This window comes from Aquarana catesbeiana, linkage group LG06, assembly GCF_042186555.1.
Source record: "Aquarana catesbeiana isolate 2022-GZ linkage group LG06, ASM4218655v1, whole genome shotgun sequence".
Classification (NCBI taxonomy): Eukaryota; Metazoa; Chordata; class Amphibia; order Anura; family Ranidae; genus Aquarana; species Aquarana catesbeiana.
The window spans coordinates 345,219,743-345,239,138 of NC_133329.1; the positions used below are offsets into that span (position 1 = coordinate 345,219,743).

General features: G+C 42.4%; 1 protein-coding gene across 12 annotated transcripts in view; it reads left to right on the top strand.

The window, feature by feature from the left end:
- B3GALT1 (beta-1,3-galactosyltransferase 1) overlaps positions 1 to 19,396 on the top strand; it is a 477,862-nt gene that overhangs the window by 68,723 nt on the left and 389,743 nt on the right. For 9 of the 12 annotated variants that reach the window (XR_012245005.1, XM_073633978.1, XM_073633977.1 and 6 more), the window contains exon 2: positions 11,810 to 11,923. The exons of the other annotated variants lie outside the window; for them this stretch is intronic. The gene's annotated coding sequence lies outside the window, so the exon portion shown is untranslated. The remainder of the gene's footprint in view (positions 1 to 11,809; positions 11,924 to 19,396) is intronic. 12 annotated transcript variants of the gene reach the window in all.

A 19,396-nucleotide genomic window follows, 5' to 3' on the forward strand; every position in this document is an offset into this window, starting at 1 on the left:
GGATTGAAGCAACAATGTGATTTTGCTGTGATTGATATTATATCAGCATAATGTTATGGCAAGCCTGAGAATAATAACACAGCTCTTTAAAGGGAGTAGGTCTGTCACAATAAAAAGATAAAAGGTGTAATTGCTGATTTGTTAGCTCTGGAGCTGTGATCCTCATATTTCCTTCCACAAGAAGTCATTGATCTGGCACAAATATTCAGAGTGGGACATACTTATTCTAGGTCAATGACTTATCAGGTTCTAGAGCAAAGTAGCAGCTTCACCTTTTCTCCCTGAGAGATTGCTGTTGAATGGCAAAGGAAAATAAATAGATAATGGAAAATAGCGCAGTTTTTGTCCACTTCTTTAAGAGAATAAAAGTTAAAATCTAATCCGTTATTAACATCCTTATTTTCTTATAATAGTCTCCTGATCTATGATTCAGCATGTGAAGACATATTTTTAATCAACTGTATAGAGCTCATAAGAACTATGTAAAATATTATGTAACTTGCTATGATGTCCTTGAACTCCCACCATTTGTTTTTACCTTTTTTATTGTAGCATTGTCCCATATTTTGAATGAATTTGATGATTATTATTATTATTATTATACAGGTTTTATATAGCGCAAACAGTTTGCGCAGTGCTTTACAACATGAGGGCAGACATTACAGTTACATTACAATTTGATACAAGAGGAATCGGAGGGCCCTGCTCGTTAGAGTTTACAATCTAAAAACTTGATCTTCAGTTCTGACTAGTTGAATGGTGAAAGCTCTTATTTAAGTGTCATATGAGCCCTTTTGGGGGGGGGGCCCGGGAGTTTTTTTTATGCTCTTGTGTGCAGCCTTTGTCTTGTCTGCATGTTTGGTGGAGGTACGTTCCCTAAAAAGGGCTAAGGAGCAGAGTCTAAAGAGTTACTGACATTCATCAGGGCATTCTGCAAAGAGTTATGGGCTTTGCTGCAGAGTAGCTTCCAGGTGCCGACCCTTGAACACACCCATTCAGATAGATTATATTAATGGACAATCTCTGTAAGGCCCCTTTCACATGAGGCGGACTCCGTTTCTACGGAGCCCGCCTCGGTCTGCCGGCTCAGCGGGAGATCTGTCCGTTGATCTCCACTGAGCCGGCGGATGACAGGTCCCTCTCTGCTCACTGAGCAGGGAGGGGCTTGTCTGGCGCCGCTGCCGCCTATGGAGGGATCGGACGAAAACAGACAGCGTGTCCGTTTTCGCCCCCTTTCACATGATTGGACCGTTCAGGTCCGCCTGTCAGTTTTGACGGCGGACCTGAACGGGCGCTCCATGTTAGTCTATGGAGCGTCGGATGTCAGCGGAGACATGTCCGCTGACATCCGACACCGTCCGATCCGCTAAAAGCAGACGGATGGCTCTACGTCCAGATTAGTCGCTGGCGGATCGGATCGGGTGAGATCTGACGAAAACGGACACGCTGTCCGTTTTCGTCCGATCCCTCCATAGGCGGCAGCAGCGCCTGACAAGCCCCTCCCCGCTCAGTGAGCAAAGAGGGACCTGTCATCTGCCGGCTCAGCGGAGATCAACGGACAGATCTCCCGAACGGAGAAACGGAGTCCGCCTCATGTGAAAGGGGCCTTCGTCAGATCTCACCCGATCCGATCCGCCAGCGACGGATCTGGACGTAGAGCCATCCGTCTGCTTTTAGCGGATCGGATGGGGTTGGATGTCAGCGGACATGTCTCCGCTGACATCCGACGCTCCATAGACTAACATGGAGCGCCCGTTCAGGTCCGCCATCAAAACTGACAGGCGGACCTGAACGGTCCGATCGTGTGAAAGGGGCCTTACAAAGACAGGAACTCTGGAAAATGCACAGGACACATGGCAAAAGGAGAGTCTCTTGGAGCACTGAGATGCTGAAATCACAGGGACACAGAAATAAGAGTTTCTGGAGTGCTGGGATCACAGAAGCCCAAGATTGAGAGTCTCTGAAGCACTAGGGCAGTGGGATCACCGGAGTGAGTTTTTGGGAGCACTTAGTGCTGAGTTTACATGAGTGAAAGTCTCGGAGTACTGCGGCTCTGGGATCACAGAAATGCAGGAGAGAGGGACTGTGGAGAACTGGGGATTGCGGGAACACAGGAATCAGGCTCCGGGAGCAGGGGGGTATTGTTAAGATCACAGAAACACAGAAAATAATTTTGGAAGCCTTCAGGTTAGAGGCACAAGGATTTCTGTTGACCCTGGGGTCCCAGGAATGCCTCGAGAATAAGAGTCATTGGAGGCACTGGGGTGCAGGGATTACTGGAGACACTGGTGTCACTGGAACTAGAGAACCCAGGAAAGAGGACCTGGGGGTAGTATTACTAGCTATTGCTCAGTAACAGCGGAACCTTGCCATGATACTAGCTATAACAATCAGCAGGTGAGATGCGGCTTTCAGTCCCCTACAGTCATAAGGTTGGAACACGTCCTATGTCTGAAGAACTATAACCAACAGATCAGCTTTCAAGCCGATCAGCAGATTGGCTCATTTGCTGGTCTGTGGATTTACAAATAACAGATCAGCAGCAGCTTGAGTGCTGAGCTGTGATATTTACCTTCCCTTTTCTCTTTCCCTGCTTTATTCACTGATAGATGGGAAATAAAGTACATGGTTTTTCTGGCTACGGGGGACAAGGTGACTTCCACCCAGGTGACAGTGCTGGGCAACTTGATGGACGGCTGCTCAGGCACCAGGGCTGCCACATGGGATGAGGAAAGAATATTCAGCTTCAGCTTGGTTCCACTTAGAGTTTAGATAGACCTCCTCCTTTATATTCTCGGCAGGGAACTGAATGGCCAGGAGCTCAAAGGAAGCTGATTATTGGAAGCTGCAGGGGCCAGATCTATAATGAACCTGCTGCTTTTCCCTGCATGGGTAAATTGTCAAGTTTACTGCCGAAAGAGGTAATTCTAAAAGTTAAGTCATATTATTTTTAATGTTTTTTTTTTCTTGTTTTATCATATCTGTAATTTTAAAATGGTTGTATTTAGAGGTCGACCAATATGGGTTTTTCTCTGGCTGATGCCGATATTTAGAAATCGCGGTGACCGATGGCCGATATATGATGCCGATTTTTTGGGGCCGATACGTTAGGCCATTTTTTTTTTTTTCCCTTCATCTCATAAAATCTAATGCCCCGTACACACGGTCGGACTTTGTTCGGACATTCCGACAACAAAATCCTAGGATTTTTTCCGACGGATGTTGGCTCAAACTTGTCTTGCATACACACGGTCACACAAAGTTGTCGGAAAATCCGATCGTTCTAAACGCGGTGACGTAAAACACGTACGTCGGGACTATAAACGGGGCAGTGGCCAATAGCTTTCATCTCTTTATTTATTCTGAGCATGCGTGGCACTTTGTCCGTCGGATTTCTGTACACACGATCGGAATTTCCGACAACGGATTTTGTTGTCGGAAAATGTTATCTCCTGCTCTCCAACTTTGTGTGTCAGAAAATCCGATGGAAAACGTCCGATGGAGCCCACACACGGTCGGAATTTCCGACAACACGCTCCGATCGGACATTTTCCATCGGAAAATCCGACCGTGTGTACGGGGCATAACAGTTAGACCCCTTTCACACTGGGGCGTTTTTCAGGCGCTTTTGGGCTAAAAATAGCGCCTGTAAAGTGCCTGCAAAACGGCTCCCCTGCACTCTCAGTGTGAAAGCCCGAGTGCTTTCACACTGAGGCGATGCGCTGGCAGGATGTTAAAAAAAAGTCCTGCAAGCAGCATTTTTGGAGTGGTGCATACCCCTGCTCCACCACTCCTGCCCATTGAAATGAATGCGCACTGCTGCCGAAGCGAATGCAAAGCGTTTAGGCAGCTGCGCATTTAACCCCTTCCTCGGCCGCTAGCTGGGTTATAAGCGCCCCGCTAGCAGCCGAATAGCGCCGCTAAAATGACGATAAAGCGCCGCTAAAACTAGCAGTGTTTTACCGTCAATGCCTGCCTGCTCCAGTGTGAAAGCAACCTTAAGTAATAAGTGATACAGAAATTTTTTTACATTTAAACATTTATTAAACAAAACAAACTTCCAATCAGTTTACTTGTATGTATAATTTAGATAAAAAAACAAAAAAAACTATATCTTAAATATTAAATACACAAAAACAGGTAATCAAAACTTTTGGACAAAAAAAAAATGGGCTAACTTTACTGCTTAGTTTTTTTTTAATTCATTAGTGTGTTTTTTCAAAAAAAAATGCATTTAAAAGACCGCTGCACAAATACCATGTGACATAAAATATTGCAACCACCGCTATTTTATTCCCTAAGGTCTCTGCTAAAAAATATATATATATATATAATGTTTGGGGGTTCTAAGTGATTTTCTAGCAGAAAATACAGGATTTTTACTTGTAAGCAACAAGTGTCAGAAAAGACTTAGTCTTTAAATGGTTAAACTGAGAGCTTCTACACACAGAGTTCAGTTCATTGATAAGTGTAAACATTGTATCTTTTCAGCTTCTTTTATCAGATTTGGCAGGCTGCCCAGAGAGGAGAGAAGTAGCTTCACAGAAGACTTCAGGCAACTTGCATTGACTTCTATTACAGAAGTCATGCTGAAGTTATAATCTGCCTTTTTTATCAGCACAATCGGCCGATGCCGATTAAATAAAAAACGCCAAATATCGGCCGATATATCGGTCGACCTCTAGTTGTATTCGTTATAGGCTACATCCATAATGTTTAAGGGCATATTTATAAAGCAGTGAATGTCTTTCACCAAGCACTTGCTGGTGGTAAAGTAACAATTATCTAATACGCGTGCACGTGGAAGATTCAACGGCAGTGAATGTTTGGCGGATATCAAATTTTTTGCTTTATAAATATGCCCCATAGTTTTGCAAAGCATGCTGGGCATGCTGAATTGCTTCTTGGGAACCTGTATATAACTGACTGAGCTAGATGATGCTGTATTTTCTAGAAGAGCGATTGGAGGTTTGTCATCCTTCTGTCCCTGCAATCTAATCTCCTTTTCTCTTAGACCAGTGATGGCGAACTTTGGCACCCCAGATGTTTTGGAACTACATTTCCTATGATTCTCATGCACTCTGCAGTGTAGTTGAGCATCATGGAAAATGTAGTTCCAAAACATATGGGGTGTCAAGGTTCGCCATCACTGTCTTATACTGTTGGATGCAAGTGGCCAATAATAATATTTCTGTGAAATATTTCATACTTTGCTTCTTAAATTGTGTGTGTATATAAAGATAATACTAAATGTCTCTAACTAAAGAAGTCATCCTCTTCACTTGAACTGGGTATCCCCATTAGATGATTTTCCCCCACTCTTGTTCCTGTAACAACTCTAACGTTTTTGTTTTCCCATTACTTTATACTTGTGACAGTTGTTACCAGGACTAAAGAGAGTGAATCTCCAGAGTGTAACCACAAATGGCAATAAAAACCTTGCAGGGGTTTTAGCACCTCCATATGCTATACAAAACTAAAGAATTTTGGCCCTACACATTCTTAGGGTCTATTTGGGTTTTTACAGACCCCTAAAGATGCATATATGAATGAAAGACAAATGATTTATAATTGGGCATATTTCAAAAAAAGTATTACAATTACAAACCATAAATTGCAGATTCCAATTTTCAGCCACTTTTATCTCACAAAGGGTAAATATGGCGTAGGGATAATTGACCACAGATAATAAAACAATAATTACAGTAGCTGGCTTGAAAACCTTAAAGTTTGAAAGATAAAAATAAAGATATCGTGGAACCCACTGCTTAAAAAGCCATAACAAAGTTATTACCAGTATAAATAATGAAGATGTATTCACCACAGGAAAACACAATATTAACAATTTAAACACTATCTGCTATACAGTTTAAGCAGCTACAATTAATATTTCAATTTGCTCATGAAAAAAAACTTTGCTAGCAACTTAAGGAAAACTCAAGATGGTTTTTACCCATAGTCTCATTTTTTTTTTTTTTTGGACACCATTATTTAATGCTTCTCTTACTCCAAAAACAAGGACCAGTCCTGCATTCACTGCATGTTCAACAAGTACAGAAAATACCTGTAGATCTTAGAAGAAATGCAGTCACTGTGATCTGAAAGGACGGCAAAACAATCACATTTTACTAATTCCATCAACTAATTTAATGGGAATCAACAAAGACATGTTTGTGAGTCCAGCCTATGTGACAACCATAACTCCTCCCAAAGATAACTGTAGAAAGGTGAGTGTAGCCACGAGGAAATGGGAAATGTTTCTGGCTGGATCACCAGGTGAAAATAAAGGGGGAAAAAAGCCAGAAAATTAAAACAAATGCAGCCACTACATATAAGGACAGGTTAACTACAATGCATTACATTTTTAATTTTTGGATTTAGATAGGCTTTAAATTTGTAATGACTATATCCGTTTGGATATGTGAAAAAGTTAACCTTGTGCCAATTAAATAAAAACTAAAAAAGCTGCTCCCCAAATATTGCAGACAGACTACTAAGTAATGTGAAATATGTGGGTAGGGGGCGCTATAAAAAACACTACATAATACGTGCTAACAAAATCAATATCAGTCCATGTGGCAGGGATAGTGAATCGCTGATATTGACAACATTGGTGAAATATTTACATAATAGGAATCCAATATTCAACAAATTATGAATAAGTAAAACCTAGGTGAACCAAATTGATAAATGTGCAAGAATAAAAAATGCCAAAGAAAGTCCATAAATTGAACGACAACTTGGTGATTGAAAACAGATCAGAAGTGTGCGGACAATCCTTCACCACTTGGCAACAATCCAGATCACCCAGTGTGCTCTAATGGAAAACCTGCTCACCAGATTTCCATGACCGCTTTAACTAAAAAGGTCTGGAATCGCTGGATAGGAGTACAGGAACAAGTAGACTGAAGATGGGTCCAACAACTTAGGTATAGTATTCTCCTCTCCAACACAGTTGCCCATGGGGGATAGAAGACAAGAGGAGGACCAATAGTATTGTTTTCATTAAAAATGCCAAAGACAAATAACAATTGCCTGCTTACATTGGATGGTGCCTTCTGGTCACGTCACTTCCGGGTCCCAGCTTCCGGTTTGTCTCCCAGCATCAGTGGAATGCACGCCGACCATCCAGCGCGAGCTGAGCGGCAGGGCTTACACCAGCATTCATTGCAGGCTACTCCTAGTGTCGGGTAGCCACCATCCAATGTAAGCAGGCAATTATTATTTATCTTTGGCATTTTTAATAAAAACAATATTACGCTATTGGTCCTCCTCTTGTCTTCTATCCCCCATGGGCAACTGTGTTGGAGAGGAGAGTAAAATACAGAAGTTATTGGACCTAACTTCAGTTTATGTGTTCCAGTACTCCTATCCAGCGATCCCAGACCTTCTTTTTAGTTAAAGGGGTCATGGAAATCTGGTGAGCAGGTTTTCCATTAGAGCACATTGGGTGATCTGGATTGTTGTCAAGTGGTGAAGGATTGTCTGTAAACTTCTGATCTGTTTTGAATCACCAAGTTGTCATTCAATTTATGGACTTTTTTCTTTGCTATTTTTTATTCTTGCACATTTATCAATTTGGTTCACCTAGGTTTTACTATATCTGTTTGGAACTAGGAATTCTGACCTCCTAAAGCCTAGTACACACCCATGAGTTTTTTCTTTTTTTTTCGTTCAACCCAGCGAGTTGAACGGAAAACAACTGACCGTTCCGGTCTAAGCCTCTGTTCTAGCCCCCCCGCCAGAACACTCCAGTCTGCACTCTCAATCATTCGCTGAGAGTACTGATTGGGAGCCGGTCAGCTGACGTTTTTTCCAGAATGCACGTCTGACTGAAGTCAGATTGGCTGCCATATTTCTGTAGGACCGGCTGCCACACACACAGAGGCTGAATGTTGGCAGGTTCTTATTGAACCAGCCAATGTCACCTGACATTCAGCCCCTGAGTACTAGGCTTAAGGCATATAGACTGTGGTGCCACTTTTAAAAGGATCTAGACTTAAAATGAAATCACAACTATATTCTAAAATAGAGGAAGATATGGCAAATTATATACTGTGTGTATGTATGTGTGTATATGTATATATATATATATATATATATATATATATATATATATATATATATATATATATATAATATATATATTTTTATATTTATTAGTGCCTTGCAAAAGTATTCACCCCTTGGCATTTTTCATGTTTTGTTGCCTCACAACCTGGAATTAACATGGATTGTTTGAGAATTTGCATTATTTAATTTACAGAACACGCCCACAACTTTTTTTTTTTTACTGTGAAGCAGACAACAAATAGGACAAAATAGCAGAAAAAGTTAATGTGCATAACTATTCACCCTCCTAAAGTCAATACTTTGTAGAGCCACCTTTTGCGGCTATCACAGCTCCAAGTCGCTTTGGATAAGTCTCTATGAGCTTGCCACATCTTGCCACTGGGATTTTTGCCCATTCCTCCTTGCAAAACTGCTCCAGCTCCTTCAAGTTGGACGGTTTGCGCTTGTGAACAGCAATCTTTAAGTCTGACCACAGATTTTCTGTTGGATTGAGGTCTGGGCTTTGACTAGGCCCTTCCAACACATTTACATGTTTTAACACTCAAGTGTTGCTTTAGCAGTGTGTTTGGGGTCATTGTCCTGCTGGAAGACGAACCTCCGTCCTAGCCTCAAATCACACACAGAGTGGTACAGGTTTTGCTCAAGAATATCCCTATATTTAGCACCATCCATCTTTCCCTCAACCCTGACCAGTTTCCCAGTCCCGACTGCTGAAAAACATCCCCCCAGCATGATACTGCCACAACCATGTTTCACTGTGGTGTTCTTTGGGTGATGTGATGTGTTGGGTTTGTGTCAGACATAGTGTTTTTCTTTGATGGCCAAAAAGTTCAATTTTAGTCTCATCAGACCAGAGCACCTTTTTTTTCCTTTGAAAAGTGAGTGATTTTGGTTGCTTTGTAGGGTGGTTCTGTGTGGAATATTTGCAATGTATATGCATTTATATACACAATATTTTGCCTCCACATGATTTATATATGTGGACATGGTTGATTTTCATGTGCATGCACATTCTTTCCATCATGTATATCCTTATCCTTGAACAGTTTTTAAGAAATCTTTAATAATAAGCATTAAATCACACAATTAGACTTAATTTGTTATACAGTGATATATGTGATTTATATTGGTATATACAGTCATGGCCGAAATTGTTGGCACCCCAGAAATTTTTCCAGAAAATCAAGTATTTCTCACAGAAAAGTATTGCAGCAACACATGTTTTGCTATACACATGTTTATTCCCTTTGTGTGTATTGGAACAAAATAAAAAAAAGGGAGGAAAAAAAGCAAATTGGACACAATGTCACACAAAACTGTAAAAATGGGCTGGTCAAAATTCTTGGCACCCTTAACTTAATATTTGGTTGCACACCCTTTGGAAAAAATAACTGAAGGCAATCGCTTCCTATAACCATCAATAAGCTTCTTACACCTCTCACCTGGAATTTTGGACCACTCTTCCTTTGCAAAATGCTCCAGGTCTCTCTTATTGGAAGGGTGCCTTTTCCCAACAGCAATTTTAAGATCTCGTCACAGGTGTTCAAAGGGATTTAGATATGGTCTCATTGCTGGCCACTTTAGAACTTTGTTGCCATTCATTTTTGGGTGCTTTTTGGCGTATGTTTGGGGTCATTGTCCTGCTGGAAGACCCAGTTTCTTGGACGCAAACCCAGCTTTCTGACACTGGGCTCTACAGTGCGACCTAAAATCCTTTGATAATCCTCAGATTCCATGATGCCTTGCACACGTTCAAGGCACCCAGTGCCAGAGGCAGCAAAACAACCCCAAAACATCATTGAACCTCCACCATATTTCACTGTAGGTACTGTGTTCTTTTCTTTGTAGGTCTCATTCCGTTTTCGGTAAACAGTAGAATGATGTGCTTTACCAAAAAGCTCTATCTTGGTCTCATCTGTCCACAAGACGTTTTCCCAGAAGGATTTTGGCTTACTCAAGTACATTTTGACAAACTGTAGTCTTGCTTTTTTATGTCTCTGTGTCAGCAGTTGGGTCCTCCTGGGTCTCCTGCTATAGTGTTTCATTTCATTTAAATGTAGACGGATAGTTTGTGCTGACACTGATGCTTCCTGAGCCTGCAGGACAGCTTGAATTTCTTTAGAACTTGTTTGGGGCTGCTTATCCACCATCCGGACTATCCTGCGTTGCAACCTTTCATCAATTTTTCTCTTCTGTCCACGCCCAGAGAGATTAACAACTGTGCCATGGGTTGCAAACTTCTTGATAAAGTTGCGCCAGTGGCGGAATTATAGGGGTCGCAACAGTCGCAAGTGCGACTGGGCCCTGTACTTCACTGCCACTTCAGGGGGCCCAGCAGCCGCCCTCCCGCCCGCCCGCCGTGTGAGGGGCTCACCTGACTGTCCGGAGGTGTTGCGTCCATGTTTCACTGTGTCGGGAGGGGGGCTTTCACCCGCTACGCCTGCACTGAGGGGAGAGAGAGAAGCTCTGAGCTGTAAGACTGTGTGGGCTCTGCCCCCGCCTATCCAGAAAGAGAGACTGTAAGGGAGGAGGGGCGGACACTGAAGCACACCAATTCAGTGAAGGCGGGGGAGGAGCTCTCCCCTCTGCTTCTGCGCAGTGTGGAGTACCTGCGGCGGCGTGTGACCTGACATGAGGCAAGCATCCTGGGCTGGAGGAGGCACGCCGAAGGATTGTTTCTGATTTCTGAGGAGGAGAATTTGATCGATCGATTGATTGGCGGTAAGTCCCCATTTTGCACTCCAATCGATCAATCCCAACCTCCACCACCTCTGTGGCTCTGCCTCTTACTAATCCCATCCCCCCACCACCACCACTGATCTCATCCCTATCCCCCCACCCCCCCATCACCTCTACAACAGAGGAGATGGGGGGTGGGGGGATAGGGATGAGATCAGTGGTGGTGGGGGGATCGGATCAGTAAGAGGTCCCCCTCCAGTACCACCACCCCCTCCAGTATCACCACCACCCCCTCCAGTATCACCACCACACCCCTCCAGTACCACCACCACCCCCTCCAGTACCACCACCACCCCCCTCCAGTACCACCATCACCCCCTCCAGTACCATCATCACCCCCCTCCAGTGCCACCACCACCCACTCCAGTGCCACCACCACCCCCTCCAGTACCACCATCACCCCCTCCAGTACCACCACCAACCCCTCCAGGCTGCACCGGTGACACAGGCTGCACTGGGGACACCGGCTGCATTGGTGACACCGGCTGCACTGGGGACACAGGTGGCACTTGTGGACACGGGCAGGCTGCTTTGGGACACCGGCTGCACTGGGGACACCGGCTGCACTGGGGACACCGGCTGCACTGGGGACACCGGCTGCACTGGGGACACCGGCTGCATTGGTGACACAGGCTGCACTGGGGACACAGGCTGCACTGGTGGACACGGGCAGGCTACATTTTTGGGCACGGATAAAGTTGTTGTTAATATTTATTTTCATAACTTAATTCTGCATAAAACATTTAAGTGTAATTTCATGAGATAAGTTATGAGGGTGTGTTTGGGGGTGGAATTAGGGACGGGGCATAGTAGGGGTTGGGTGGGGCAACAGATGGCAAGTAACCCTTGAGGCCTGGCTAGTAGCTCAGGATTTGAAATTTTGAGCCCTGTATATACAAATGTTTTGCTTTTAATTTCCATTTTAAACTGAATGGGTAGTTTTACAAGGTGATCGTTTATACATACTCAAGTAACCAACTGCAAAATTTCTGTCTAGAATTCCTGGAAGGTCAGCTAGAACTTCGCCTTTCTGGTGGTCTTCCAAACAACGTGGGAGGTTAAGGTGGACCCTCACAAGCTGCTCGAAGACTTGCAACGGGCAGCTTTGCAGGTATGATGAGCCAATATCTGTACCAGAGTCATATATCGATGTCATAGACTCCCATTGATTCCTCCATCATCAACACACAGTGCTGACAGGGGAATCCGTCCTGCCAAGCAATTGTCTTCTCTCAGCTGGGGGGGGGGACAAGGGGCAGGCAGGCATAATATCAAAATCATGCTTGTCGGGGGGGGGGGGGGAGCCTTCATGATTTCTTGCACCGGGGCCCTGAGGTTTCTAGTTACGCCTCTGTGTTGCGCACTGTGGACAAAGGCAAATCTAGATCTCTGGAGGTGGACTTGTAACCTTGAGATTGTTGATATTTTTCCACAATTTTGGTTCTCAAGTCCTCAGACAGTTCTCTTCTCCTCTTTCTGTTGTCCATGCTTAGTGTGGCACACAGACACACAATGCAAAGGCTAAGTGAACTTATCTGCTTTCAGGTGTGATTTTTATATTAAACAAACAAAAATGTGGCGCTAAAAAATAGTGTCCGTTAACGGGCAACCACCAACCAGAATGGTCATCTGGAGGTGTGAATGCACAATAAAGTTTTTATTAGGATGAAAACTGCACTGTAAGGGAATCATCAATGTTTTTTACTATGTGGATAAGTGTATTATACTCGTGAAACAGTCAGAAATATGTACTGGAGCACATGTGACTAAGAAACTAAATGGCACTCTCTGACAAGTGAACTAATAACCATACATCTGTGTACTCTCAAAAGAGCATGCTAGGAGAAACAGTGTACATAAAATGGTATACCCCTAAAGGCTAGGTGACATAATAAATGACATCCAATAGATCATAAAAAAGCGCTTCCGCTTGGAAATGTTAAAAAAGAGTATAGATAATAAACTGTGAATAATATAATCCAAACATTTACAATTAATATGTGTCAGAAAGTCCTAAGAAATACATATATCAGATATTAGTAAGGGCCAACTCAAAAAGTTCCAGTATGTCGAATCCCCTTAATCACTAATGACAGGGATAGACTTTGTATCCCCGGATCTTGGGAAACAGGAATGAACCTTGAACCGACTTGACATCTACAGGTGTGTATGAATGGTTGGATAACCCTTACCGGAATTGGTGGACGCCCTAGCCGAAGGCTGGGAGTCAGATAAGGCTTGTATTTGGAACATCCAAGGACTGTTATCCCACCAAGGAAAGGTGCAGACCCCTGTCTTGGTGCAGTGAGGCGTGATGACAGCTACTCACCGGTCATCCCAAAAATTGTCTCCCGATCTAAAGCTCTCCTTGGTGTGGATGTGGAGGTGATGTTTGTGTATATACACAATGCAGGTACATCTAAGGGACGTATATCCCGTATAGATTTTTATATTGCCCACACCTGTTACTTGCCCCAGGTGAGTTTAAAGGAGCATCACATGCTTGAAACAATCTTATTTAACCACAATTTTGAAAGGGTGCCAAGAATTTTGACAAGCCCATTTTTGGAATTTTGTGTGGCATTATGTCCAATTTGCCTTTTTTCCTCCCTTTTTTTGTTTTGTTCCAATACACACAAAGGGAATAAACATGTGTATAGCAAAACATGTTACTGCAATACTTTTCTGTGAGAAATACTTGATTTTGTGGAAAAATTTCTGGGGTGCCAACAATTTCGGCCATGACTGTATACATGTGTTTTTGCTCATTTTTCTATTTTTGTTTTTAATACATTTCTTGCTTACATGTTTACATTGTCTATTTTTTGTTTTGACTATTTTGTGATCAGATGTTTTAGCATTTAAGAAATGTTTTTATGTCGGTGAAGTTTGGTGTTGATTGCGCTTTAACTACAGGTGTTTTGTGTTAGGTGTTTGATTTGATATACGCCTTTAAATAGCTTGTATTGTGAGCATTTCAATTGTTGTGAACAAGCATGGTTCTTTTCGTGTGGAGCGCGTCAACTGATCATTATTGCAATTTTGTCTGGCTCATGACAATAAAGAAATCTCTACAGCATCTTTTGGATTCAAGTGTGCGATCAATCTTTTTTTTCTCTTGTAGACAAGAACACCTTCCTCCATACATTTTGGGAGTCTCCCACATGCCTTTTCGCAAACTCAAAAGGTGCCATTTTGTTTTTTGCTGAAAGTAATGGCTTTCTTCTGGCCACTCTGCCATAAAGCCCAACTCTATGGAGCGTACGGCTTATTGTTGTCCTATGTACAAATACTCCAGTCTCTGCTGTGGAACTCTGCAGCTCCTCCAGGGTTACCTTAGGTCTCTGTGCTGCCTCTCTGATTAATGCCCTCCTTGCCCGGTCCGTGAGTTTTGGTGTGCGGCCATCTCTTGGCAGGTTTGCTGTTGTGCCATGTTCTTTCCATTTGGTTATGATAGATTTGATGGTGCTCCTAGGGATCATCAAAGATTTGGATTTTTTTTTTTTTATAACCTAACCCTGACTTGTACTTCTCAACAACATTGTCCCTTACTTGTTTGTAGAGTTCCTTGGTCTTCATGGCAGTGTTTGGTTAGTGGTGCCTCTTGCTTAGGTGTTGCAGCCTCTGGGGCCTTTCAGAAAGGTGTGTATATGTAATGACAGATCATGTGACACTTAGATTGCACACAGGTGGACATCATTTCACTAATTATGTGACTTCTGACGGTAATTGGCTGTGCCAGAGCTTTTTATGGGCTTCATAACAAAGGGGGTGGATACATATGCACATGCCAATTTATGAGTTTTTTTATTTCTGAAAAATTGTTTTATGTATATATTTTTCAAATTTTACTTCACCAACTTAGACTATTATGTTCTGATCCATCACATATAATTTAGATTAAAACATTGAAAGGCTGTAATGTAACAAAATAGGTAAAAAGCCAGGGGGGGGGGGATGAATGGCAGTGTGTATGTGTGTATGTGTATATATATATATATATATATATATATATATATCTGTATGTATGTTCCTGCAAACAACCCCTCCATGGTGAGCTGGCACCGTATGATTCCTTCCTCTCAGATGACACCACACCTCTCTACCACCATAGTTCTTTTGCTGTGTTTACCTACAGATACACAGTGGTAATTAAGACAAAAGGGGAAAAATTTAACCAAATTTTTTTTATTTTATTGGTTTTACTACCTGTATCCTGCAACACTAGGCACAAACCCACAAAGGCATTATGGTTAATGAAGCCCTGATACAGGTGGGAAGGATCTTGCTTATAGTGAAATATGGCCAACCTGACACAAGCCTCCCTTCTCTCCCCTGGAGTGTAATGCTATTAAGAGACCCAAAAGATGCATAGAATGCATTGAACATGTCAGCAGAGATAGGGATTTCAGTTTTGAACATGTTTCACTTGGCAGCAACAGATTAATCAATGGTGCACTGGCAACATATGATTCCTTCTTCTCAGGCATCCCTATACCTCCTTAATGTCGTATTTCTTTTGCCAGAGTCACCTACAAATGTCCAGAGATAATCAGACAATAAGGAGAAAATGTAACTGGAATTTGTGATTTTTCTTTTTTTTTTGGATTGATTCTGCTCCCTATAACCTGCAGTATTAGACACAAAGGCATTATGTTTAATGGTGCCTTGGTGATGGTGGATCTTGTTTGTTGTGAATTATAGCCAACCTGACACACACAATCCCACTTACTGCATCTACCTCTTTTTTTAATGGTATCAAGAGTACCAAAATGCATAGAAGGCATTAAGCCTATACCATATGGGCAGCAGAAGTAGGCATTCCACCTTTGAACAGGTAGCACTTGCCAGCAGCAAAGGTGCTGTTATCCTTGAACAGGAAAACTGTTTCATTTACATCTGAGAGACTGGAATTGAAGAGGAAAACCAAGGCCCTTTCTGTAGGTCTAAAATTACCTCTCATTCTGTCCACCAATTAAGCACTGTTTCAGTTGTTTATTGATGGATTTATTGTAGTGCTTGTCACTCCTCTAACACTTGAGTTTAAAGGATGTGGGTTTGATTGGCATAAATCTGTCAGTTGAGTCAAGGACGACGAAAATAGCGTAGACGTTATTGAAGCTAATAGCGCCTCTGATTACATTTTCCTTTGTTAACCTTGCATAACCTCTCCACATTTTCTATATTACTTCATCAGACAACACAGACTTAAAAGGAGTTTTTTGTATGATACATTTTCAAAATGTGAAGATTAAGGACAGAGAGATTTAATTTATCATTCACAAACCTTTGAATAAATGATGGGGATATTGCTTTCATTTACCAGTCGTCGTACCAGTGGTCTCTGATATATTTTTATCCACTCCTTCTCATCCTCTACTATTTGATATGTAAACCACATATATTCAGTGAGACTAGCAGCTGCGGGTCAGATCTGCGGGAGGCTTATAGAAGTCCAGTCTAAAGAAACCCATCATTACAGAAATATGTGGCCTACCATTGCTGAATGCCTTACTTATTCTCTGTTTTCAGCCCTTTGACTGCCAATGGACTGTCCCCCATACCTTCAGGAAAGCCTATCCCAGCTTTACCTAAAACTGAAGTTTTACTTTCTCCATCAACTGAGCCCTACACATTTATTACCTTTCGTATCACTTGGCCCTCCTAGCCCTCTTGTCTTCAATTGAATTGTACCTGTACAGTTTCCCTATATATTGTAACGTCCTTCACAATATAAATCCTGTATAATAATAATAATAATACTTCATATCTTATGGGTAGCCAATGAAATATGAAATACATAATTGCAATCAAATAGTTTAAAAAGGCTGTGATCTGTGGAAGTGATTTTGGTACTTTTACAAGTTCTCAAATGGGACCTATGCTCACGTTCCCCTTCTGTGCTATCCCTTCTGTTTTTGTCAAATTCAGTGTAGCAAGTGGGCACATCAGAAACATGGATCTTGAAACTGTTTTTTTATTTTATTTAAGTATTTTATTTTAAGTACTGGCAGGTTAATGCTTAGTGCAGCTCCAGGTAATAAGGATCCTAAGGACTATACAACCCCAATCTTAAAGTGTTTCTAAAGGATTTTTTTTCCTTTTTAAATAACAGACATGTTATACTTACCTGCTCTGTGCAATGATTTTGCCCAGAACAGCCCCAATCCTCCTCTTCTTGGGTCCCCCGACCCTTGCTGAGTGCCCCCATAGCAAGCCGCTTGCTATGGTGGTGCTCGCTCCAGAGCCGGTGTCTTGCCAAGAAAGTTCCCCCGGCGGACCCCCCTGTACTGCGCAGGTGCAGCGCTTGCGCAGTACGAACGACTAAGGAGCCGCCGAAAATAGCCGAAGCTGAAAACCTTCAGTCAGCTGTATACGGCGCCTGCGCCCTGGGTCCAGGTTCAAGCCCCACCATCCAAGTGGACCTAGAGGTAGAATAAAAAAAAATTCAGAGTGAAGCGAGGCCGTGCCCGAAGCATGACGAGCGAAGCCTGCGAAGGGGCCCTCTTACAGGCGCCATGTACAGCTGATTTCCAACTATTCGGCTTCGGCTATTTCCGCTGGCTCGTACTGCACATGCGCTGCACCTGCGCAGTACAGGGGGGTCCTTATCCACAGAGGGGAACTTTCTAGGCAGAACACCGGCTCTCTGTGTACATAAGGCACGGAAAGCGCTGCCCAGCCCTGCTCCCTCCTCGCTGGCTGTAATTGGCTCCCGCTGCTGCATCTAAGCCAATGAGGAGGGAGAGTCCTGGGAGAGCCACTGCTTCCATGCACATCGCTGGATCAGTCTCCGGCTCAAGTAAGTATTAGGGGGTGGCTGAGGGGGAATCTACAAAGAGAAGGTTTTTTACCTTCATGCATAGAATGCATGAAGGTAAAAAACCTTCATCTTTTAGAACCACTTTAACTGCTTCCAGGCCGCCTCACGCAGATATACTGCGGCAGAAGGGCACGTACAGGCAGATTAACGTACCTGTATGTTGCCCTTTAATAGGTGGCTTGCGGGCGCGCGCGCCGACCGGGAGCTCCGTGATCGCGGGTCCCGTGGACTCGATGTCTGCGGGGATACCCGCGATCGTCTCACGGTGAGGAAGAACGGGGAGATGCTAATGTAAACAAGCATCTCCCCGTTCTGCTTAATGACACTGTCAATGATCACAGCTCCCTGTAATCAGGAGCGGTGATCAGTGTAGTGTCACACACAGCCCCTCCCCCCCACAATTAGAATCACTCACTAGGACACACTTAACCCCTACAGCGCCACCTAGTGGTTAACCCCTTCACTGCCAGTCACATTTACACAGTAATCAATGCATTTTAATTGCACTGATCGCTGTATAAATGTGAATGGTCCCAAAATCGCACCAAAATTGTCCCACATTTCCGCCATATTGTCGCAGTCACGATAAAAATCGCTGATCACCGCCATTACTAGAAAAAAAAAATTATCAATAAAAATGCCATAAAACTATCCCCTATTGTGAGAACGCTAGAACTTTTGCGCAAACAAATCAATAAACGCTTATTGTGATTTTTTTTTACCAAAAATATGTAGAAGAATACGTATCGGCCTAAACTGAGGAAAAAAAAAAAATTTTATATATTTTTTGGGGGATATAGTAAAAAATAATGCGTTTTTTCCAAAATTGTTGCTATTTTTTTGTTTATAGCGCAAAAAATAAAAACCACAGAGGTGATCAAATACCACCAAAAGAAAGCTCTATTTGTGGGAAAAAAGGACGTCAATTTTGTTTGGGAGCCACGTCGCACGACCGCGCAATTGTCAGTTAAAGCATTGCAGTGCTGGATCGCAAAAAGTGCTCTGGTCTTTGGTCAGCCAAATGGTCCAGGGCTTAAGTGGTTAAGAACAGCACACAAGGGAGCTGCATTAGTCTTCTAGATGTTGGATGTTTAAGGGGCATAATTTTGGTATAGCATTAAAAAGGTAAAGAGGTAATGATCTTCAGTATTTTTTTAATCTTTATTTTTTTACTCCTGCTTTTACGCCAGATTTGTTTAAAGGTGTCCAGCGCTCAGACTTTCTAGCAATATTATATCAATAAATTTCTTCAAATAGTGATCCACATAAAAATACATTTAAAATGTATATTTATTTTTATTTAGATCACTATTCGAAGCACTTTATTAATTAAAAATATTATCACTACAAAGTCTGAGGGCTGGGCACTTTTAAACAAATTTGGTGTAAAAGCAGTGGTAATGCTTTAGACCCAGTGACTAGATTGGAGTTATCCAACCTCCGTTCAAAACATTCATTCTTTTGTTATGCGATTCTGTACGCTTCACACCTTTTTAGGAGTTGATAGTTCACAAATATTTTATATACAAATATTTATCAGTTTTTTTTTTTTTTTTACTGTTATACATTTTTTTTTTTTTTTTAGACCTATTGATTTGTGTTTTCTTATGATTTAGTAGCAATTTTATGTTGTATGTAAATAAATGTGTCAATACTGTCATGGGTTGCATAAAATTAAAATACAGTACGGTCTTTCACAACTATAGCTCTTAGAAATTTGTGATAAAGAAAGAGGTAGTTGGCTGACTTATTATTTATTTT